Genomic DNA, 25,106 nt, shown 5'->3' with positions numbered 1-25,106 from the left:
TATATTAATATATGGAAAGAGCTTAGAACAGCAATTGGTATTTAGTGAGGCCCAAATGAATGTAAACTTTTAGAGCTTTTTAAAAAATATTTTATGAAAGCACGATTTTCAACAGCTGGGTCACTTTTAATGAGTTCTGAAAACGCCAACTTTGTTTCACTCGGTGACACCCCCCGCCCCCCTCCCCCGTACTGTAATAGCACCTGGAACAGGCCCCTGCAAAAGCAGGTGTTTCTATCCAAGTCCCACTAGACTGTGAGCAGAGCCCACCGTCCATCCATCACCGTGCTTGGTGCTTGGTGAGCTTCCCATAAGCCTTTGCCAAATGAACAGGGAAATGCTATGAATGGACCTAGCGCATCTTAGGATGGGTCACACGACCAGTGTCTGGGTTTCTCTCTTTTGCGTTGGCTCTTACTGGCTTCTGGTTCAAAAGGCAGCATTTTTGTGTGCTCCTGCCCTCATTCTGGAATACACCTAGCTGCAATCAGTTCCCTTCTCCCCTAATATCAGCCCTCTGCCCTCGGACCCAAGGACCAGCATTACATTACTAGATGTTCTCATTCTCAGAGGTGCCTTCCTGGGATGAGGTGTAAATTAATGCCAGCCTGACCACTCGGGGTCATTAAAGACCAGATGGTCATTTTTGCAAGAGGGAGCAGCCGAACCCTACTAGCCTGGCCCACATCCAACCTGGATAATTGCCTCCTGCCTACACAATATCCCCCCTCTTGTTTCAGACACAGAAATGATTTTCACTTCATCCTCTGAAGGCTAGCCAGGCAGGGCTGTGCTGCCTTTTCACCCGATTACCGTTGCACAGGCACCATGCAGCAAAGCAGCCTTCCTCTGGGGAACTGCAAAGTGCTCTGGGGCAAGGGAGGTGCTTTAATCAAATATTTGGAAACAGAAATCTAAGCGCTTTGCTAATATATTTGGAAAAATAAGATTTAGTCATCTTAAGTGAAAACACTTCATCTCCCATGGCATATTTTTTAAGCTACAGGAGTGATCAGAACATTGTACCTTAAACAAAAACAAAAAAAAGGTTTTAATTTGGATAGGAATTATCTTTTATTAGAATCATAGACATGTGGTTTACCCCCAGTCTAGGCAGCCCCTAGAGAGGGTCCACCACTTTTGACATTAAACCTCCATAAAGCAGCCATGCATGGGTTTTTGCCGGAGGAAATCCCACTTCTTTCTTACTACCGTGAGGGAAAGCAGAGGGGGACAGCCAGAACCTCGGATGCTTGCTCAGCATGAAACTGCCTACACAGCTGAAGACCTGATTGGCAGGATGGATGGAACAGATCAGTCTGACCATGAAACATCCAGGGGCGAGTGCCAAGGTCAAGAGCGCCCAGGTTTGACTGATTGGCACAAAGATGAACAGGCCAAGCAGGAGGCATAAGCGAGCAAGAACTGGTTAGAGACACCCTCCCAGAAGGCCTGCAGGTCCTACCCCATTGCATGAGTTTATCCAGAACACGTTGGATTCCCTTCAAGGGGGAGAAACGTGCCTGCAGTGGTTTACGGTTCTGTGTTGGCTTTTGCCGCTCTTGGAAAAACCTGAGGATCAGAATTCTCCACGCCCTCCTTTTGTGTCCTTGGCCAGACGTTTGGTTTGTATGAAATGGGCTGAAGCATATTTTCTCCACTCAGAAAAATGTCATGAGGCCTCAGAAGACCACGGCCCAGCTTACTGCAGGATCGTAGGGGAGCCTGGCCTGCCCACAAACACACTCTCTTCGCCCATGGCCTTGGCTCAAAGCTGGCGTGGAGAAGCTATGTCTTGACTCAAGCTAATACTTAGTAATAAAGCTTCCTGGGAAAGCAAGACTGCCAAAGTTTAAGTGGTGGGTTTTTATGACCAGGATTACGGTCCCTTAAGGGAGGAGGATGAAAACACCAGCTCGTTTCATTTTGATCTCTGGTCTGGGCTGAACCACCATTCTATTTCCAATTAAAGTTCCGCAAGAAAAATGCTGAGGTTTCTCCTCCAGAAACAACCTTCCTGGCACGCTCCCAAAAAAACCCGCCATGGTCTGAGGCCACAGGCTCGTAGCATTGAGATTCTGGGGCTTTGTTTTCTCCAAAAACATAGACGGCCTGTAAATAAAGTGAGTTTCCAACCGAGAATTTTTTGGCCTTCGAAAAAAGAACCGGTGAAACATTCCAACCAAGTGGAACCTGCGAGCAGGATGCCGTCGAAGACCAGGGAGTGAGGGTTCGTCCCTTGAGGATCTTCCTGGCTTTGTGCCGCACGAAGAGGGACACGGATGGCTTGTCATCACAGGGAAGCCACCGTGATCACGAAATTCAATTCTGCTTCTAGCCTTTCCCTTGCCCCGTGGTTCAGGGAGTGGGCATCCAGAGCCTGGTTCCTCTCGCCTTTCTTACTAGTAAATTCCAACAGTGACTGTCCTACATGACAGAGCGACGTCCCTTCCATTCGAGACATGGTGTGGTCACTTTTTAGAACAAGTGCACAGAGGATCTTAAGGGCATTCTGGACAAATCCTCACGGGTGCGAACACTGACAAGGAGAAAATTAGGACTTCCTGTTCAAGGGCTGAGGGAGGCTTGGATCTGCCCCAATGGACCCACGCCCTTCAGAAACGGGTCACTGCGGTAAGCTCCTCTTTGGGGGTCTTCCAATGATGAGTAAAAAGTACTTTTGTGGTGTCTACTAAATTAAATTTCAATCTAAGAGCTCTCCTGTCTACCTAAGGAATTTCTGGAAGGCTGTTTGAAGTGAATGAAATAAAAGAGCAAATAAACTACTTTTACCAGAACTATTGAAGAACCAAACCAATAAAGATATCTAATAGGTTGTCAGATAAAGTTATCGTCAGGTTGACGTGAGAAAGCATAACTTTTCCCAAGAGAGTTAAGGAATTTCTTTTTGAGAATATTTTTATCAAGCTATGAGATTTCAAATGAATGTGAATTGAAACAAGAGTTCCAAGATTGTCTAGCTTTACATGTATCCTGCACATCAGTGTGTATTAGAAAACACATGCACCTGTTTCTAAACATATCGAGAAAAAAACTATTCTTCATGGCTGACCAGGACCAAATGGTTTTAATAAATAGTTAAGAGCAAATACAAATTCCTGCAACGAGGATGATTTGAGTCAAATTGTTTTTCTGTCTCTCCCCGTCTCTTCCCATGGCCCACTCCAGAATACCCATGTCCCAAATGACCGCTTGGTTTATCTCTAAACAAGAGGGTGTGTGAGAAACAATATCTCCATGGGGAAGATTTTCTGTATTTACTTAAGCTTTAAAATTCTGAGGATGGAGGGAAAGGAAAGATAACTGTGGGTTTTGGGTTTAGGTCATGACTTGGCTGGGAATTTTTTTTTTTTTTTTTGGCTTTTTAGGACCTCACCCACAGCATATGGAAGTTCCCAGGCTAGGGGTTGAATCAGAGCTACAGCTGTTGGCCTACACCACAGCCACAGCAACACAGGATCTGAGCTGCATCTGCAACCTACACCACAACTCATGGCAATGCCAGATCCTTAACCCACTGAGCATGGCCAGAGATTGAACCCCTGTCCTCAGGGATACTAGTGGGGTTCGTTACCACTGAGCCGTGATGGGAACATCTTGGCTGGGAATTTAATGAGAAAATCCTCCTGAGTAGGGCAATCTTCTCCCAGAGGGGGTTCAGAAGAGGCCGAGGTGGGACCCTGAACCCAGTGAACCTAGAAGGTTGATACTTTAGAAATTTGAACTGGGAATCTGCTTCCATGCAATCGCATATGGACATAGAAAACGTGACTGGGGAGTTCCCATCGTGGCGCAGTGGTTAACGAATCCTACTAGGAGCCATGAGGTTGCGGGGTTCGATCCCTGCCCTTGCTCACTGGGTTAACGTTCCGGCGTTGCCATGAGCTGTGGTGTAGGTTGCAAACGCGGCTCGGATCCCGTGTTGCTGTGGCTCTGGCGTAGGCTGGTGGCTACAGCTCTGATTGGACCCCTAGCCTGGGAACCTCCATATGCTGAGGAAGTGGCCCAAGAAACGGCAAAAACAAAACAAAACAAAAAAACCATTAAATAAAAAAAAAAGAAAGAAAAGAAAATGTGACTGGTCACCGAAACCCAAAAATCTTCTTTCAAGCTATTGTCTCCTCAAGATAACTAAATGAATTGCTGGAATTTTCAGGGAGAGTCAATATTTATTAGGAGAGTGCTGGAGTCTGCTCAGGTTGCCATAACAAAATACCACAGACTGGGTGCCTTAAATAACAGAAATTTATTTCTCACCATTCTGGAGGCTGGAAGTCCAAGATCAAGGTGCCAGCAATGTCCGTGTCTGGGGAGGGCTCTTTCCTTGGGTTGCAGGCAGCTGCCTGCTGAGTCCTCACATGATGGGGAGCAAAAGAGACAAAAGAAGGAAGCGAAATCTCCAGTGTCTCTTCTTAAAATGAGATTACTCTCATTGGATCAGGACCCCACACTCACAATCTCATTTAACCTGAATTACTTCTGTAAAGACCCTATGTCTAAATAGAGCCACACTTGGTGTGGGGAGGGAAGGGGGAGGTGCAGACACAATTCAGTCCATAATAGAGGTAATAGCATTCAAAGTATTCAACTATTGGACACAGGCACCACCCAATCAGAACAGGTGCTTGCCACATCTGATCAGATGCCAGCTGGATGGGTGCGTGCCAGCAGAATAGCAGCTCTATTCTTTAGACCGGGATGAAACTAAAGAAGCAAAACCCCCCCTCTTGGCCTCCTGGAAGAATCTCCACTGTGCCTGTCAGAGGTGGCTTCTGTTACACAGGGCGTGGCACAAAAATGTAAAAATAGGCCTTGTCCATTCATAAGTGGGAGTAAACAGGTTGCTTTATCAATAGAAATATATTTTAACTCATCAAACTAGTAATAGTGTTTACCTGGAAGGGAGAAAATTGTAGGAAACTCACTTTATAGATTGTATGGTTGTACCGTGTGCACATGATTTGGTAGTCAGAAAAATAAACAAGGATTGTCCATCAATTTTACATTTGTAACTATGCCTGCTTTTTAGTTCTTAAAATTCTAAAGGAATGAGCTATTCCGGCTACAGAGCTTTGTCTGAAATTTTCCTATTAGAATTGGTCTATTTTGGGAGTTCCCACTGTGACATAGTGGAAATGAATCAGACTAGGGTTCATGAGGATGCGGGTTCAATCCCTGGCCTCGCTCAGTCGGTTAGGGATCCAGTGTTGCCATGAGCTGTGGTGTAGATCTCGGCTCAGACCCCGCATTGCCGTGGCTGTGGTGTAGGCTGGCAGCTGTTGCTCCAATTCGACCCCAGCCTGGGCACTTCCACATGCCACAGGTGCAGCTCTAAAAATTAAAAAACTTTGAAAAAAGAATTAGTCTATTGTGTGAAGAGTTTGAGCTGTTGGAAACATAAAAATAAATTTTCATTCCGGTGGAGAGTGTATTCTTCATTCCTAGGTTGTTGCTGTGGTTGGGGCTTTTATTATGACAAGAATGACAGCTTTCTGGACAGGAGATTGAAAGGTTTAAGACGACAATTCTAATGATATTCAAAAGAGTGACTGCCAGGAGGGCTCCAGTCACTCTTCAAGCCTGGTTACAGTTTCCTGCCCCTAAGAGAGGACATTCCCCCTCTCTTTTCAGAACTTAAAGGAAGCCTTCTTGCCCCAGAAGGAGATGTTATATAGACAAGAAGACAACACAGATTTTGTTTCCATATGGATTTCCTGCTCACAACAACTGGACAGTGAGTATCCCACCCATTACATACTAGAATCACCCCCTGGGGCATTGTGACATTTCCAAATTCTCCCTGTGGGAATCCTCCTGAGAGCTGCTCTATTTAACCACGCCTCTAAAACACTCCATAGAGCACTGCCAGTTGATGGCCGCATATTCTATTCCTTATCGCTGAAACGTTCCTCTGATCTTTCTTCTTTGCTGGTTGAATTCCTGCTCACCCTTCCTAACTCTGAAAAGGCTTCTTCCCTCCTCCCCAGTGCCATGTTTTCCATGCTCCACTTCGAGTACTGCATATAGCAGCAATGGGTTCCTACACGAATAACTGAAAACGTGTCTAACAGGAGTATGGAACCAAAAAACAAATACGCAGCCTAAGCATGATTGTGTTCAACACTGTTTCTGCAACACAATTTTATGGTGGAAAATTCATGGTACTCTTTCCTTCCGCTCAACTAACCTCAGGAGTTTGGACTTCATCCTTTTGCTAATCACCTCATGGTTGCATCATGGCAGCTAGTGCTCTGGCATCATGCCCTCACATAACTGTTGCAATTAACAAAGAAGGGGATGGTCAGAAGGCTTTCTCCCAAACATGTTCTATTTTTTTTTCTGGGAAGCAAATCTATCCCTACAGACATCCTTCGTGTCTCAGTAGCCAGAACTGTTTCACGTCACCATGTTGCAAAAGAAGCTGAGCGAGCAGATGAGTCTCTATCAAAGGATAATATGTGCAGTGTATTAACTCAGTCATGCTTCAACAATGCTGTTACAATTTCCACAACTAAGGTACCTTAACTGCCATTAGTAACAGAGTTTACAGTAGAGCAAGATGCTATTGTTTAAAAAATAAAAGTGCTCCTTAGCATAGAGAGAGCCCTTAATTAATATATTTGGAATGAAGAGTACCTTGGGGAGGGGGTGGCAAAATGTGCTGAACCCATCAAATTCCTATCTTTCAAAGTTCTGCCCCTATTATGTGTCCCTTAGGGATGCTGGATTACTTTATAACTGGATGATGATAATACAATAACTATATTTTACAGACCATTTTGTAGAGTCTTTCATTTAACCTTAACATTTACCTTGGGAGTTCCCTGGTGGCACAGCGGGTTAAGGATCCAACACTGTCACTGCTGTAGCGTCAGTTCTACCCCTGGCCTGGGAACTTTCGTATGCCAAGGGTGCAGTCAAACATAAACAAAAATAAAATCAAGCAAAAAAAAAGCATTTGCCTTGGAGGGGAATAGTATTGCCTCTAATTTACAAGGGAGAATAGACACTCATAGAGGGTAAGTCACGTGCCCTAGTCCACACAGCTTCCATAGCTCAAGTGACACTGCATCTCAGACTATCTGACTCCACCTGCTCCCACTAGGTCCTGCTCCCCATTCACTGTGCCACTCCCATGAGCTAGAAATACCCCAAATCTTGGGTGAGACTCCATGAGATCCCCTACCCCGACCACCCCAAAAAAGATAAGTAAGCTCCCCCACATCCCTCTAAGCAGTTAGAGAACCCATCCAACATCTAGACTGTACAGATGAGCCAGGAAATAATCTTTCTAACCTCACTATAAAGTTAACTGACTCACACGTTACAAGGAAACATTTCAGGATTTCCTATGGACCAACTGCTCTTAAAAGCAGAGAGACCGTGAGTACTTGGTCAGTATAATGAAACCCAGTGGGTCTTAAATAAAAGCGTTTATTGAGGGTCCAAAGTGGGTTGGCTCCTAAACAAAACACAAAATCGGACCTCGATGTTGACAGAACCCCAGTTTCTGTATGTTTCACCGGCTCGGTTATGAAATAAATATAAAAATAGGCTCCTACGTTATTCCGAGCACAGATAACGAGGCAGGCCCTTTTCAGACTTAAACTCATGTGCCCCGTTAGGAAGAGCATTCCTAGAAGTGATCCCTGAATGTCTGTAAGGTGTTTACTCAACTTCCATGCTGAAAATCAGGACAGCTTGGTCCTGAAAATATTTCATGCCCAACAGCTACACAAAACCACTATTTCTTTGGTTTATAGCCTCTTTTAATCTCTGTATGGAAATCTCCAGACCTCAACTACATTCCTTGCAATTTTACAGGGCACAAGAGGAACAGAAATCAGCTCACAATGAATATGTGTGTTCAGAAATGCATTGAGATTTTTTCAGCTTTCCGGGTACCTCATACCAACTAAGCTTCCAAAGGGCCTTGCTGATCTGTGAATCACTGCTTCACTCCCCACCCCCCCAACCTGGTAGCACCCCCACTGTATTCTCTTGACAGGAATAACTGCCAGATCATTTGGGAGGAAAAAGTTTATTGAGTCAAATCTGGGAGGGCCCGCCCAAGGTCAGGGGCAGGCACCAGCAGTTTTACATAATTTTTGCATCTGCCTCAATTTGATTTAAGGTTATATATGGAGTTTATTGGCGAGCATTGCATTATGAAAAGTGGTTTATACCAGATTGTCTCATATTTATTATGATTCAGCCAAAAGTGAATTGTACACATACCATCTGCAATGAGCTGATACAATGGAGAGAAAAAAAAAAATGACTCTTGAAAAGCACATTTCTTTTCCTTTCCATTGTCCTTAATGGTTTACTTGAGTGGAAGAAAAATTGCTTTAATGCCATAACTCTATCTTTTCTTGGGGCAAGGATTACCAAATGGAAATTATTCAGGGGGGGAAAAAAAAAGCAAAAGGAAGTTGAACCTGATGTATGAGGACAGTGGTAAATAGAGAAAAATAGCATTGTTTGAGCAACATGTATCCAATAAAAGGAATTATTTTCTATCTCCAAGAAGAAAACACAGGCAGAAATGCAGGATAGAACATTCTGGAATTTCAAGTTCCTAACAAAAACAACTATTATTCACTCAGCTTCTCTGACTGAGATCGCCTCTCTATCAAGAATTGGCAGCCTTTCCAAAATGATCCAGGTGGCTGGTCCCCAGGAAACTGGCCAGCTCAGGGAGGGAGGAAACAGATACATCCAAGACTCTCTTAAGCAGGATGACAATTGAGGGCCACTTAGAGGCCCCTGAAAACTCCTCCAGGTTTTTAGAAGGCAAACCAGCATTATTATTTTCTCAGTACCAGTCTTGCCATTTTTCACCAGAAATTTTCAAAATCCCTGGTTGACTTATCTGAACAACTGATGCTACCATTCCAAGAGTCAATAATATGCTCTCTAGACTAATAGCACCCTCAGAATCCCCTCTCAGACCTCAACCAGCTTCCCAGGTTCTAGCTTTTTCTCCATGAACACATTATTTTGTCACGGTTATAATTTTACAAAAATGCAATGGAACTCTGAGGACAGAAAATTTGCTTCTTGGAGTTCCTATCATGGCTCAGTTGTTAACGAACTCCCCCCGGCCCCCACCAGTGTCCGTGAGGACGCAGGTTCAATCCCTGGCCTTGCTCAGTGAGTTAAGGATCCAGCATTGCCATGAGCTGTGGTGCAGGTTGTAGATGCGGCTCAGATCCCACATTGCTGTGGCTGTGGCAAAGGCCAGCAGCTATAGCTCCAATTAGACCCCTAGCCTGGGAAATTCCATATGCTGCAGGTGCAACCCTAAAAGAAAAAGAAAAAGAAAAAAGAAAAGAAAAAAAATGCTTCTTTATTGATTGGTGCTATGAAAGAGTGGAAGACCCCTGACCAGCTCTGTCCCTCAAAGTTGGGACAGTGAGTAGAAATTGGCTGTTTCCATCATCCAGCTTTTTTATGGAGGCCCCTCATGAGCTCACAGGCACACTGCATGCTTTCAGTTAGGTTGCATTCTATTTTCTCTGCCTCTTACCATTCATCCTGTGGTTCAATATTCTAAATGGTCTTTTTTAATATGTATGAATAAAATCATCCACTGTCTGAGATTTGCCTCAAAATATTCCAGGGAATAGAGGAAATCAGGGAGCTATAAATGAAACAAGATTGGCCACAAGGTGGTCATTTTTGAATGTGGGTGATGGGTACAAAGGGAGTTTATTATACGTTCCTCTCTGTTTTGTATTACGTTTAAATTTTCCCGTAATAAACAGTATTTAAATATTGTTGTTCAAAAGTGGTATTGTTTGGGGTTTCATGTCGGTTTGATTCGGTTGTTGAGAGTTTACACAGCGCTCTCATGAGCAGCCAAGCTAATGATCTGGTCCGCTCTGGACGGCTGTAGCCGGGTGGCCCTTGGCAGACAGAGTCAGGGTACAGACGCTCCACTTTATTATGAACAGATGCTGCTACTGATCCACGAGCCAGAGCCAATGCTGAGTCCTATAAAACCCACATTGTGGGATTCCCTTCAAGGCAGAATTTTATCCATTGGGCATAGAAGCCTGCTCGGAGGAAGCCCTCAGCTCCTCCACCCCCATCTGCAAGTGACTCATGGGGGATTAACTGGTGCAGAAAAGGCTGCTCCCGTCCCTGGAGCCAAGGGGAAGAGGGGGAGAGTGGAAAAAGTGGTACCGGGAATGTCTAGCTCCCAAGAGAGTGCTGCTTCTCAGCTGTAAAGGGGAAAGCTGGGTCCACACTGGGAGTCTGTCACTGGCCTGGCAAACAATGTGTTAACCAGGGCTGTTTGAGCTTGAAGCACTGAGATGCAAGATGCAAGAAAATGAAACTCTCTGGCAATTAAAATGAATCTTCTTTGATTTCCTTTCTCTTCCCCCAATACGTCAAAAGAAGTTCCTTAGTTGAAGCGTCTCCAAGGTCTTCTGGAATTTCAAAATTAATCTCTCCTCAGGATCTGTTCCTAGAATGTGGAAGGTGCAATGATTCCAGAATAACCTATTTTTCCAGGGCTCTTAAGACAGAACAGCTCAGAGTTCCCATTATGGTTCAGCGGTAACGAACCTGACTAGGAACCATGGGGAGGCAGGTTCGATCCCTGGCCTTGATCAGTGGGTTAAGGATCCAGCGTTGCTGTGAGCTGTGGTGTAGGTCGCTGGCCTTGATCAGTGGGTTAAGGATCCAGCGTTGCTGTGAGCTGTGGTGTAGGTCGAAGACATGGCTCAGATCTAGTGTTGCCCATGGCTGTGGTGTAGGCCGGCAGCTCCAGCTCCAGATCCACCCCTAGCTTGGAAACTTCTATATGCCACAGGTTTGGTCCTAAAAAGCAAAACAAACAAACAAACAAAAAAGACCAGTACATCTCTGTGTGCTCAATGCTGCTCTGCTCTCTGCAGACTAGCCTCAGAAAATGTCTTTGATGGGAAGGGCACCAGGAGCCCTCGCAGGCTTTAATCTTTCCATGTCGAGCATTTTCTCTCTTATTGTTATGAAAAACAACAAAAATACAGCCATCCGCAAACCACGCCCTTACAAAAGTTCATGTCAAGGCCGTAGCTGTTAGATCAAAAACAATTCGTTACCATAGAGAGTGATCTCAAAGGTTTTTAATCATCCACCCCATCAGTGAACAGATGTAGGGCACACACCCAGTAACATTTCATATTTATTTACTTATAAATTGTGAACTCATTGTTGCAAAACTGGTGACAAACAAGTGTATGCCCGTGTGACGTGCTCCCTTCCAAGCACGTTACCAATGTTTTTCACCTTCACTGCAACCCTCCCAGGGTGGGTAGTAGTTTTGTACTTTGCCAATGAGGAAACTAAGGGACAGAGAGGGTAAGGAATTTACTCAAAAGAATACATCTGGGAAGTGGCAGAGCCAGAATTCAAACCCTGGCCATCTGGTTCCAAAGTCGCTCTCTCTTAAATATTAAGTTAGTACCTGATAGAGGCTGGTGGGGTGAGGGTAGGGGTGGGAGTGGGGAATCAAAGGGTCAGATCTTAAAAAGAAAATGAACAGAGTTCCCGTCGTGGCTCAGCAGAAACAAATCCGACTAGGAACCATGAGGTTGCAGGTTCGATTCCTGGCCTCGCTCAGTGGGTTAAGGATTTAGCATTGCTGTGAGCTGTGGTGTAGGCCGGCGGCTACAGCTCCGATTCAACCCCTAGCCTGGGAACCTCCATATGCCACGGATGTGGCCCTAAAAGGCAAAAATTAAATAAAAATAAAATGAACATTTCTACCACCTTCTTCCAGCTCCCGCAATGTGCCACTTGACACACACTCAGGGGCTTCTCCAGTTAAAGTGGAGAAGCGGCTCAACACTCTCCCGAGCAGCAAAACCATGTCAGCCACATAAGACCTCAAGTCACATAAACTAAATCCAGGGTATTTCACGACCATAAGGGAACCATGTTATTTCTTGAAAATGCCTCTGATAGTCATAGAAGAAACTTAAGTCATCTTTCTGAAAAGGTGTAAGATAATCACTTTTCACCCGCTGCCGTCTGGAAACTCCATTTAAAGAAAAAAATCCCTGTCCAGGTTAAGCACTGTGCGCATTTTCACTTTATAAGCCGTCCTCTAATTTGCTGCACCTCTAAGCTTCAGTATCGGTTTTGGATTTGAAGAGTCCTAAGTCTCCGACTGTCTTTTCATGCACAATAAACTCTTACTAAATACTATTTTGTTGATCTGGCTTTCACTTTATTATTTCTAGATTTTCAACATTATCTTCCTGTCAACATTATCAACCCATTCGGAGACCGTTGACCTACATGTTCCTCCTTGGAACCTGGCTGGCAGCCCCCTGGGGGAAAATTATGCCCCGTATTCAGTGAAGTCAAGTGACTCGGGATCTTTGACAAAGTAAATAAGTTTATACATCTGCGCCTGGTTGTCTGGCTGCATCACTGTCTTCCAGCTACGTCTCTGGGCACTATTATTCTCTGCCTGCCCCCATATTATCATGTGGTCTCTGAAGAGCTTTGTCTAACATTGTCAGAAGGAAAGAAAAAAAGGTGGCGAAGAGTGTAATGATCATTCAGAATATTGTCTTGGAGTCACGGAAGGGAGCTGAAGAGATTGTCTGGCATCCAGGTGCCATCTCTGGACCTCAGATACAAGAAGGAGCTGTAACTGCAGTCCCTGCTGGCCATCCAGGGAAAGTATGCTCCTGGCAAGTCTTCCACTCCCTTTTGCCACTGCAGAGTCAACACCCAGGGGATGGAGGGATATTGAAATGTAAATGCCCAAGGCGAGACAAAATTAAAGTGTGATGATCCTGGTAAACGAAGCCAGCCACATAAATAATATGCGCATCAAAGACGTTCCTGTTGACTGTACCCCTCATGCCTAGAATGGTGCTGCTGCACACGGAGCCCTCTGGAAGTATCTACTGGATGTATTCAATAAGCAATGAACTTCCCCAAGACACATCTTCTGATGATAAAAGCCCTCCCAGATTCCACCCTCCTGGGAACCATCCATGTAACTTATTCTCAGGCCTGCTGCTTGAGAAAGCCAGCCCTAACCCCTCTCGCTGGTCCGTCCAGTATGCACGTGCAGCAGAGATCTGAGAACACTCTGAGGCTTCAGGGTGAGGCTGAGATCTGCTGCCCACTTGCCTACCACTGTGTGGGAAGCCCAGGAGTTCCCTCTGGGGAGCCCCCCCCTCCTGTTTGCCTTGGCTCTGGGGCATCACTTCTTTTCTGATTCTGTCACATGGAACATTAGCTTAGCAAACACCCAGGAGAAATGCAGGGAATATCTTTGACACGGTGAAGGCAGAGGTACCAAGCCATCAAGAATGTCACAGACCCATCGTTAATAAGTCCACAAATAACAAGTGCTGGAGGGGGTGTGGACCAAAGGGAACCCTCCTGCACTGTTGGTGGGAATGTAAGCTGGTACAGCCACTATGGAGAATAGTATGGAGGTACCTTAAAAATCTATACATAGAACTACCATATGATCCAGCAATCCCACTCTCGGGCGTATATCCGGACAAAACTTTCCTTAAAAAAGACATGCAACCACATGTTCGTTGAAGCTCTATTCACAATAGCCAAGACATGGAAACAATCCAAATGTCCGTTAACAGATGACCGAATTAGGAAGATGTGGTATATATATACAATGGAATACTACACAGCCATAAAAAAGAACGAAATAATGTCATTTGCAGCAACATGGTGGAGCTAGAGACTCTCATCCTGAGTGAAATAAGTCAGAAAGAGAAAGACAAATACCATATGATATCACTCATATCTGGTATCTAATATACAGCACAAACGAACCTTTCCTCAGAAAAGAAAATCATGGACTTAGAGAATAAACTTGCAGTTGCCCAGGGGGAGGGGGAGTGAGTGGGAAGGACTGGGATGCAAACTATTGCTCTTGGAATGGATTTACAATGAGATCCTGCTGTGTAGCACTGAGAGCTATGTCTAAATACTTACAACGCAGCACAACAATGGGAGAAAAAATATGTATACATGTATGTACAACCGGGTCCCCATGCTGTACAGTGGGATAAATAAATAAATAAATAAATAATAAACAATGTCACAGACAAGGCCAAGAACATGAAAAACTGCACTGCTTCCATAACCCAGAAAATTCCAGAAATCAGTTAAGCCAAAGGTGGCTTTTCAGTGAACACTCCATCAAATCCTCTATTAAGTGCTGGAAGGTCCTTGGTGGGCAAGAGTACACCCACTGACTTCTAGCTGGAGATGGGTACACATACCACTTATGTTGCATGAAAGGAGATATTAAAAATTAACAGAGCATTGACTCTAAAGGAGGCTCAAATTGCAGCTGAGTGGTTTGTCTTTGTGATATTGGTGCCTAAGGAACCTTAAAACAGCAAGTGTAAAGAACCAGGGGATGATATTCAGGGGTGTAACTTCCTTCTGCAGAAGGGCTTCCCCCCAACCCAGAAATCACTGCAGGGGGTGAAGGTCTTCTTGCCAGGTGTTTCTGGACTCTTTGAGCTGGTCCAAGGCAGACAGGATTTTCCAGTGTTTTTCTTGGCTCTTGACAACTGCATCAGTACATTCACTGCTTCTGTAGTTATCCTTGTTTCCCAGTAGTAGCTATTTGCCAAGTGAAAGAAGGACAGGGGCTCTGTGGCCCTCGTTTCCATCAGAACAAGCTCTATGCTGTAAATGCATGGAACATTGAAGGTGTTGAAGGTGAAACGCATACAGAAATGGATCGACAAGACATGGTATACCCCATGCAGGGGAATATTATTCAGTCATGAAAAGAAATGAAGCACTGATACATGCTATGACATAGATGAATCTTGTAAGCATCATGCTGAGTGAAAGAAGCCAGTCACCAAAGGTCATACAACCTAGACTCCCATTTATCTGAAATATCCAGAATAGGCAAATCTAGAGAGACAGAAATTAGATTAGATGGGAACCCAGACGAGAGAAGGGATAGTGGGTGACAGCCAAAGGATGAGGGGTTTCTTTTTGAAGTGATGAAAATATTCTCAAATTGACTGTCAGGATGGGCTCACACACCTGGGATGATACTAAAAAACCACTGAATTGTACAATTTAAATATGTGTGCTATGTAAACTATATCTCAATAAAGCTACTTTTAATTGAAGTATCACTAATTTACTATGTTGTGTTAGTTTCAAGTTTACTCAGTAAAGCTATTTTTAATCAAAACAAAAACGAAATACCAAAGTGACACATGCCATAATCAAGCCACCCTAAAACATAACCTTGAGTATTGCTTTCCAATTTTGATGTGATCATAAAATCAACTTCGTGCCTTGTATTGAGCACTTTCATATAATAAAACCAAAATAGAATATAATAGAAAACACCAGAGTACACTGCACCGAGTAAAGGTAAGTATCATCTCGTAAAGCTTTAATTTCCACTTGGTCACATTGAGCTACTTCAAAAATTTGTGGCATGTATTTTACGGAGTCCTCGCGTGACCTCCTCTCATCATGTGTCTGATCCGTCTAGGTGACTCTGTGGCACTTTACTCATCACCACCATCATTCCATTCTCCTCGGATGGGCTCCCAAACTGTCACACTTGATGAGTGGGTCTGTGACACAGCAATCCAGATTTTGCCATCCATATTCATGACAGATGGAAATGTTTTATTCTCCCAAACAATCATTCTGTGCATCCCTCTTCCAAGGAGCTTGAGCCTCTGCCCTCCTCTGTGTGAAATTCTTGCTTGCTGATGGCACGGGGTTTCAGGTCCCAAGAATCAGACAGCCATGCCCTCAAAAATGAATTGCTCCTGTGTTTCCCTTTATCCTTTCATGCGTGTTGATGGAGCAGATATCTTGTGACCATCCACCATGTGCCACATGGCTCACCAATGGTCCACAGCCCCATCAGCAGAGCAGTTCACACTCAAGATCTTTTTAGGATTGATAGGAAGTTCCCATCGCGGTTCAGCGGAAACAAATCTGACTGATATCCATGAGAACACAAATTCGATCCCTGGCCTCACTCAGTGGGTTAAGGATCCGTCTGTACGTCACAGCTGCCACTCAGATCTGGCATTGCTATGGCTGTGGCTGTGGCCGGCAGCTACAGCTTGGATTTGACCCCTAACCTGGGAGTCTCCATATGCCACAGACGCAGCCCTTAAAAAAAAAAAAAAAAAAAAAATGGAGAGACAGAGAGGAAGAACTGACAATCAGTTGCTAGGAGACGTTTGGCAAACTCTCCCACTCTGCCACTCGGGGTTTGTTTGCTCAGAAGCTAGCATTTCTGGTCCACTGAGAATCATAGGGTTTTAGAGCTAGAAAGGCCTTTTCAGAACAGCTCCATTTTACCGATGAGTCAACACAGCCCAAAAAGTGACATCCTTTGCCCACTGGTACATGACCAGCCAGAATCGCCCCTCCCAGCATCCCAACCCACACTCCCACCCTATAATGAAGCTGAACATGGGCTATTCTTTGTTTAAATGTTTCGATTTGTGTTTTATTGAGGTGCAGTTGACTTACAATGTTGTGTCAATTTCTGCTGTACAGCAAAGTGACTCAGTTATACTCATATACATTCTTTTTAATATTCTTTTCCACTACGGTTTATCACAGGATGTTGAACACAGTTCCCCGCGCTTTACAGTAGGACCTTGTTATTTATCTGATGTGTGTGTAATAGTTTGCCTCTACTAACCCCAAACTCCCAATCCACCCCTGCCCAAATCCCCTCCGGCCAACAACCCCAAGTCTGTTCCCTAGAACGTGGCTTATTCTTTATGAAGAATTGAGAGGTCTTCAAAAGAAGCACCTTACATCCTGAACTTTCCACAGGTGATTCAAAATGTTCCATCTGCAGCGAATGCGAAAAGAACCAAAGCCATGTTTGGGTCTTACAGAAGGGTTTTCGACAACACAAAGGCCCAGGAATGAGAACAGCAGGAGCCCCAGTTACCAAGAGCATTCCCCTTCAAGCCTCCTAATAAATCTCCTGTTTCCATTTTGAAGTTTAAGTGCTCCCTTCGTGAGCGGCCCTCTGAGAGCCAGGACCCCCTTGGGCAGCCATGGCCAAGTTCTGTTCCCAGGCCTGGGCCACAGCGTTTGTTTGTCTGGGTGATTGATGGTGGTTTGTTTGGTTGATCTGTTGACTGGCTGGATGGGTGGATGGAAGGATGGATGGGTAGTTTTTCCCTTTCCCCTATCCTCTTAAAAATCTGGCCAGCATGCTAGGAGCTCTTGGTTTAGCTTTGCCAAATCCCAGCAGTTTCCTTAAAAGTCTGTCCCATTAAACATAAAATCTAGAGAACACACACCAAGCTACTTTTCCTCTCCCCTAATAAATCAGGTAAATTACCTCCTTTGTTTTTAAGACCATTTCAAGTTCACTTTTAACATTCTCAGTTAAGGTATTATTTATGTTGTGATTTAATCGAGATTTAATCCACTTTTCAGCACACAATCGTATCACAATATCCCTGAATTTTTCACCCGTGTTATTAAAGTCGAGGCGAAAGGTACTTTTCCTCAGACAAACACTGATCACTTCCAGATTGTGTGTGTTTCTCCGGCACTTTAACCCACCTGAGTTTATAAGGCCCCCTAAAATAAATAACAGTTTGGTCTGCAAAGGCTTGGGCTGCATTAACATATGCATAGAAAAATCTATGTTTATCTCCACTTTCTAGAAACATAAGAGTCCTCTACAAATATGTGTACACATAGCAGAAACCATGTGAATCTCCTGGTAAATGTTTGCCTTTACACTCCTGGGGCATATGCTGTACTCCAGATGGTTCGGTCAAAACAAAATCTCTCTCTCAAACACACACACACACACACACACACACACACACACACACACACACACTCTTGAGTACCACGCCTCCCCATTTTGGGGAATTTTTTTGAAATTTTTTTCCTCCTTTCATGCATGAGAAAGAACATAGAAACCCTTAGAATAATGACCGGTATGTTCTGTGTTTACTGCTGCTTTCCCCTCACTAGAGATTAACTCATAAAACTTTACTCCAAATTAAACAAACTCGGCCTCTCCTCATAGCCAGTCAAAAGCCCCCACTTACATTGAAGGAAATCTTGCCGTCCATCACCGAGAGGCCAAACGGTCACCCTGATGGAAAGAGAAATGGGTCCCTCTCTTTCTCCCCATGTTTGGCCAATCTTTGGAGATGCTAAATTCTCGGCTGGATTCCTGGCACCCATGGCCCTTCACCTGGAATTAGAATGGAAGCTACAAGAACCACAGGTGGACACTGTTTTAAAACATTAAGGTTTCTCTTGCTGTTTTTAAAAATTATCTGATTGCTCCGGTGATGCTTATTTATAGGATTTGGACAGTCAAGGATGTTACCCACAGGAGGGCGAAAAGGCATCTTTGACTGTGGCAGAGAACTTCCACGTCTAGAATAGACGAAGGAACTCTCTCATTAGCCAGCCTTTTCAGCCAGGACTTCTCCGGGGGTAATTAGATAGTGCCTTTGAAGAAGCCAAACGAAAGCAAGTGTGTAAAACCATCTAGTTCTGTGCCTAGAATGCAGTGTATTCTCAGAGGATACGAATTCCGTTGGAATCCCAGACTTGCGACTGTAATCTAATGATGCCTATAAAAGACCTTGAGAAAGAAAACAAAAAGTCTCAAGGTCATGTCATTGGGGCCCTGACCTCCGCAAGGCTGTTTGTCTTTCCCTTCCCAGCACTTGGGTTTCACAGCCTCCAGCCCCCCAGACAACATTTTTACCTGGAAGAAGCTTAGAGAGGATTTTCATGTTAAAAGGGCATTTATAAAGCTCATTGGATGCAAGCCCCCTGCTTCCTACTCCTAAGGTCTGCTTATTTTCAAACATGCCCGCCTGGAGCCATGGGGGTGTGTTTGTGTGGTCCAGTTCCCGTTTTATGGATGGTTCCTGTGCTCTGGAATCCCTGGAATACTTCAATTACAAAAATTACCTTGTGCTGGGCCCTTTCGAGCTGACAAGACTGCCTTCCTTTCTCTCTAAGCTGGATTGTGTTTGTTGACATAGGAAAGGTTCTCTTTCTGAACGTTCGGACTGTTTCAACAACCACTTCGATAGCCCCCTGAAAACTACGAGGTTAAAAAAATTAAGAAGGGAGGCAAGAGGACAAAGAAAGCATATCTGCAGATTCGAAGCCAGAATTTGATTCCGAACCAACTTGGAAAGTCAGAGGGTGTTTTTCCTGCCTTCGTGGACACAATGCCTTGCTTGTTCTCCCCCACGTTGCATCGCTGGTCACGTTGTGCAGAGGCATTTTCCTGTTTAAACTCTGGGCTTTCTTAAATGTTATCTTTTCAAAGAAAAATTAGATAACCCCATGTCCCCAGACTATATCCTATTTGTTTGAATAGGAAAGGCTAATATTTTTCTACATGTTTTGTATCGGTGTCCGTGGTGACTCAGGGTGATGGTTGTAAGACCAACCCCCTTTGAGCTCTGGGAATCTCACTGGCTGTCTTCCAGGAGCCCAAAGGTTCATGCTGATTTCAACTAATGATCTCCAGAGCTACGTGAACTCTCCGTATTATTTAGCAAGCAGGAAAAAAAGTTAGATTTGCCTTTTGTGTGTTTAAGTAGGTATCTTTACATGCGTCATTGCAGGAAGGTTTTTCGTCTTAATTTCTCTTCTTTACCCCGACGCCCATGCGACTTTTGCCTTCCACCCAGCCCTCTGGCAAACCAGCTTTCCGCCCACCTCCACCTGAAGACCCAGGCTTCTTTCATCATCACCCTCCTCCTCCAGCCCGGTCTCTGCCCGGTCATCTGTTACTCTGCTCTCATTGGTCGAAGGCAATGTCTGTCACATCAGAGCCCCGCCCCTTCACAAGTCCCAGGTTGTGTTCAGGCCCCTGGGTCTGAAGGGAAGGGCAGGGAAGCAGCAATAGCAGCGGAAGCACATTTTTTAAATGACAGCTTTTTCATGTGAACAAGCTCTCTGTTAGGACACAACAGCCATGTCCTCCATAGCCAGCACTGGCCCATCCAGATTTTTAAGAGTAAAGCATACCATTAGCACCCAAATTTTATTTTTCAGTATTCAAACACACATCTTGAGGAAACCCATGCCATCCTGCTACCCCCGTGATAACCTACTCCTAGAAAATCTAGCATCAGGCATTTCTAATTTCATGTAGATTGATTGGTGAGTTTCCTCTTCCGGGGGAAAGTAGATTCTGAGCCCTATATCTAACTACGGAATAAAGACCTATCCCCTCCAAATCATGTTACAGCCACCAGGGCTCAGGTGGCAGAAGTGATATTTTAGACAATAAGACTTAATCCTCGCCTCCAAAACACACCACATCAGTGCTTTGCTGCTCCGCCTGAGCAAGTTAGGCTTCTCCTAAAAGCCTTTTGTGTCTATTTAAACCTAAAGCTTCAGACCTGTGTTAAATGATAACACCCCTTACCTGCCTCTCTTTACTCAAACCAATATCCGAAGTTCCCCCTGTAGCACAGGGGGTCAAGGACCTGGCATTACTGCCGCTATGGCATGGGTTACAGCTGCCCCTGGAATTTTGACTCCTAGCCTGGGAACCTCCATATGATGGGTGCACAGCCAAACAAAAACAAAAAACTAACAACAGTATCCTTAACTGAGTCTCTGTCAAATACAAATAAGTAGCATTTATTCCCACTATTAACTGAAGTTCAGAACAACAATTGAGCAGAGGCGGCCCACTGTGCCGTCAAGGAAACCTAAGCCCCAGGACTCTTCCAAGACCCATGAAGAGGGCCTGGTAATTTTATATTTGTGATGTTATATTTTCTTTAAAGAATGCCCACAAATTACATAAGCCTCAGGCCCCACAAACCCTCGATTCACCCTGTCATGAACTGAATTGCATTCCTCCAAAATGTATATCTTGAAGCCGTGGCCTCCAAGGTGACTGTATTTGGACATGCAGCCTTGAAAGGGATCATTGAGTTAAAAGAGATCCTAAAAGCAGGGCCCTAATTCAATATGACTGCTGCCCTTAGAAGAAAATAGAGACACCAGAGAGGCACACACAGAGAAGAGGCCACGTGAGGACACAGTGAGAAGACGGCCATCTGCAAGTTCGAAGAGAGGCTTCGGGAAAAACCGAACCTGCCAACACCTTGATCCTGGACTTCTAGCTGCTAGCACTGTGGGAAATCCAATGTTGTCGTTTAAGCCACCCACATTGTGGAGCTCTGGTATAGGAGCCCTAGAGGACTAATAAGCACGCCTAAAAATAAGGAAACATTTTCTAAGTGTTCACTAGCAAATTTTGTTAATAACATTCCGTGGAAACTGAAGTGCAGTAAAACAGGTAATCTCGTACATCATCAACAACACATTGCTGACAGCCTGTGATTCCCCGCAACTTTTTGGAAAGCGAGTTTGAAATCAGTATTGAGAGTTTGAAATAAAAATGCTCATTCTCCTTGCCCCAGTAATTCCTCTTCTGGGAATCTATCTTAACCAAATAACTCAAAACATTTTTTTTAAACATAGACACAAAAAAAGCCCATTAAAGTATTATTTACAATGCTTGCCCATGACTACAAGTTATTCCCCCACCCACCATGAGTCACAAGTTGTGTGGCTGGGGTTTCTGAGAGACTCTCCCAGAGATATTTGCAGATTCCCAAATTTGACCATACATCTATATATGAAATTGTGACCGTTTATGTGCAAAGAAGAATTGCTTCCATTCCGGGATGCATGCCCCTTGGCCATGTGATACTGCTTCTCCACCCTTCAAGAGGTAAAATCTATTTATCCATCCTTTGATCTGAGCTTGGCCATGCAGCTTGCTTTGGCCAACCTAACACTGGCAAATAGGACGATGGAAACACACTGCAAAACGATTGAGAAATACTTGCATGTAAACTAGGCTTTCTCTTTCGGCAGGTGAAACCATGAGACCAGCCTGAGCCCAATCTAGCCTGCTGGAAAGGTCCTATGCTGGAAAACCGAGGCACTCTGGCCAATAGCCTGCCAATGCCAGATATGGGACTGAGCCCCTCCAGGGCGGTCCAGCCCCAGCCAAGTCATCCCAGGCCACAATGCCCCCAGCCATCTCAGCTAAGCATAGAATCATGAGCTAAACAATGACTGTTTGTTGTTTTAACCTTCTAAGCTGTTGGTCATTTGTTATGCAGCGAAAACTCACTGATGCAATCATTTTCCCCATAAAATGCAAATGGGACAAATACACAGTAGACAGACTGTGTTAAAATCCTAATATTGGGCAATCAGTCCATGGACTGACTGGCCAGTGCTGGGACTCCAACTTTATGATTCAAACCCACTCCCACCAACCTTCACTAAAATGACTATTTATCCCATGCCCCAGGAATTACTTAAGTGAAATTTTAAATGACAAATCTGCAAATGCTCAAGGCCTAGAGGACTGTAAAACTGGAAGTGAGGTGACTACTCTCCTTCCAGTAGGCCACTTAAAATCACAGCTATGAGTTCCGGTTGTGGCTCAGCAGAAACAAATCCAACTAGGAACCATGAGGTTGCGGGTTCAATCCCCAGCCTCACTCAGTGGGTTAAGGATCCGGCGTTGTCATGAGCTGTGGTATAGGTTGCAAATGCAGCTCAGATCCTGCGTTACTGTGGCTGTGGTGTAGGCCAGTGGCTGTAGCTCTGATTCGACCCCTAGCCTGGGAACCTCCATATGCCGTGGGTGTGGCCCTAAAAAGCAAAAAAAAAAAAAAAAAAAAAAATTCACAGCTATGAAAAAATATGGAAACATGAGAAATGTCTTGATGCAACATTGAACAAAAGAATAAGAATCAAGTTTGTTCTTAAATTACAATGACAAACATAAACAGAAAAATTAAATAAATAGTTACATGGAGAGAAAAGACGATAAGCAATTGTTCCAAAGTATATGAGTACTTTAGGGTGCTGGAATGTGAGTAATTTTTTTTTCTTTTCTGTATTTTCTGTAAGATAATCATATTACCTTCATAATTCAAAAAAATATACAATCATTTTTTTTTGTCTTTTTGCCATTTTTTGGGCTGCTCCCGCAGCATATGGAGGTTCCCAGGCTAGGGGTCTAATTGGAGTTGCAGCCACTGGCCTACACCAGAGCCACAGCAACGCGGGACCCGAGCCGCGTCTGCAACCTACACCACAGCTCACGGCAACGCCGGATCGTTAACCCACTGAGCAAGGGTAGGGATCGAACCCGCAACCTCATGGTTCCTAGTCGGATTCGTTAACCACTGCACCACGACGGGAACTCCTACAATCATTTTTTAAAGTTATAACCAGGTTAGGGTTAGAGCCCACCTGTTTGCTTCGTAATTTTTAACCTTGCTAGAGACTACAAAGTCTCTCCACTGGTTTGAAGCCATAATATCCCAGAAGATGAGAAGGACTATAGTTTTCTAATTTATTTGGATCTTTCTAATACTGCACTGGAGGTTTGCAAAATCAGTTTAAACCCCATTTAAATCACCTTTTGAGACCAAGGCAAGTCTAACCTCACTGAATTACAAATTGTCGAAGCCTCCTGGTTGAGGCCCAGTTTGATTCAAAGCTAAACCGCATGCAGAGGCAAAAATCATGCGGCCACATTCTTAGGCCCCTGGCTGCCCTGAAAGATGGGTCCAGACCAGTTATGTAGCTTGCAATGAGGAGATTGTAGCTATTTTCCAGAGGAAATACAGGCCTGAAGCGTCTGCTAAAACCAGCATACAATTAAACCCACAGCCAGGAAAGCAGTGCAAAAGAAAACGATATTAAAATCAGACTCTCTAAGTGCCTTTCTGGGCTCCTTACCCTCAGACAATCTCTTTACAGAGCAATCCCTTTGACTTTGGCCTCTGCCCGTTTCCTCTTTTTGAGCCAGTCTTCCCTCCTCTCATACCCAACCCCTGAACGATGTGTCCAAATGAATGAAAACATGGATTTCATCTCCAAGAAACTTTCTCGTGACACTTAAAACAGCAAAGACTCCCTCAGACAATCGCCATGGGTTTCCCACAGGACTCAGCCAGTTTTGCAGAATTTCTTAACTAGAACTGTGTCCGTCTCCACTAATAAACACGGCTCCAACAAACACATTCAATCACATTATGAAATCGAATATGTCAAATGGCAGAACCATAACATAGAAAGTTTATGTAATTAGAGAATGAAGCAAGTGTCACTCACTTGTAATACTTTCAGGTCCCCAGCAGCAAAGGGCCCCACGGCATGGGAAGGAGCAGGATGCAGTCAGCTTTATTGCTTTGTCCATCAGCCACCCATGGGGGGTTCTAAGAGCTGAACTGATTCCAGGAAGAGGTCTGCCCTGAAGGAAAAAAAAAAAAAAAGGTGAGAGGGAAACCAAGTTTATAAAAGTTCCAGCCAGAATTTTAACCATTTGCATTCTGCCAGTTGGACTTTTCTATTTGCCATGCACTGTACCTCCACCCAACTCAGTGTCAGAACTATTTCAAGACCGCACAACTGGACTGAAATTTTCCAGGAAAGAGTAAGCTTCCACATCCATATTCAAAGCAGCATTAGTCCCAGTAGCCAAAATGTGGAAACCACCCTAGTGTCCATTGACAGATGAATGAGAAACAAAACAGGGTGTATATGTACAAGGAAATGTTATTCTGCCATAGAAATAGCTGAAATTCTGGGAACTCCTGCCTTGGCTCAGGATAACGAACCTGACTGGTATCCATGAGGACCCGGGTTCGATCCCTGGCCTCTCTCAGTGGGTTAAGGATCCGGCATTGCTGTAGGTCACTGACGCAACTTGGATCCCGAGTTGCTGGGGCTGTGGTGTAGGCTGGCAGCTACAGCTCCAATTCAACCCCTAGCCTGGGAATTTCCATATGCTGAGGGTGAGGCCCTAAAAAGACAGACAGACAGAAAGAGAGAGAGAGAGAAAGGAAAGAAGGAAGTGAAATTCTACTGCATACAACAACATGGATGGAACTTGAAGATGTTTTGTAAGGAGAAATAAGCAGACACCATAAGACAAATACTGTAGGATTCCACTCAAATCAGGCACCTAGAATAGGCAAATTCATGGAGACAGAATGTTGACATGAGGTTAGCAGAGGCTG

General features: G+C 44.4%; 1 long non-coding RNA gene across 1 annotated transcript in view; it reads right to left on the bottom strand.

The window, feature by feature from the left end:
• Nucleotides 1–24,337, bottom strand: part of LOC102164754 (uncharacterized) — a 163,378-nt gene extending 139,041 nt beyond the window's left edge. The window contains exon 1 of the long non-coding RNA XR_002340475.2: nt 24,199–24,337. This is a non-coding gene — a long non-coding RNA (uncharacterized LOC102164754). The remainder of the gene's footprint in view (nt 1–24,198) is intronic.
• Between the last annotated feature and the right edge of the window lie 769 nt (nt 24,338–25,106).

This window comes from Sus scrofa, chromosome 18, assembly GCF_054392235.1.
Source record: "Sus scrofa isolate SSC_HxYL_T2T_F1_AM1 chromosome 18, Sscrofa_HxYL_maternal_Yorkshire_Landrace_v2.0, whole genome shotgun sequence".
Lineage (NCBI taxonomy): Eukaryota > Metazoa > Chordata > Mammalia > Artiodactyla > Suidae > Sus > Sus scrofa.
This window is presented reverse-complemented; position numbering and strand designations above follow the sequence as displayed.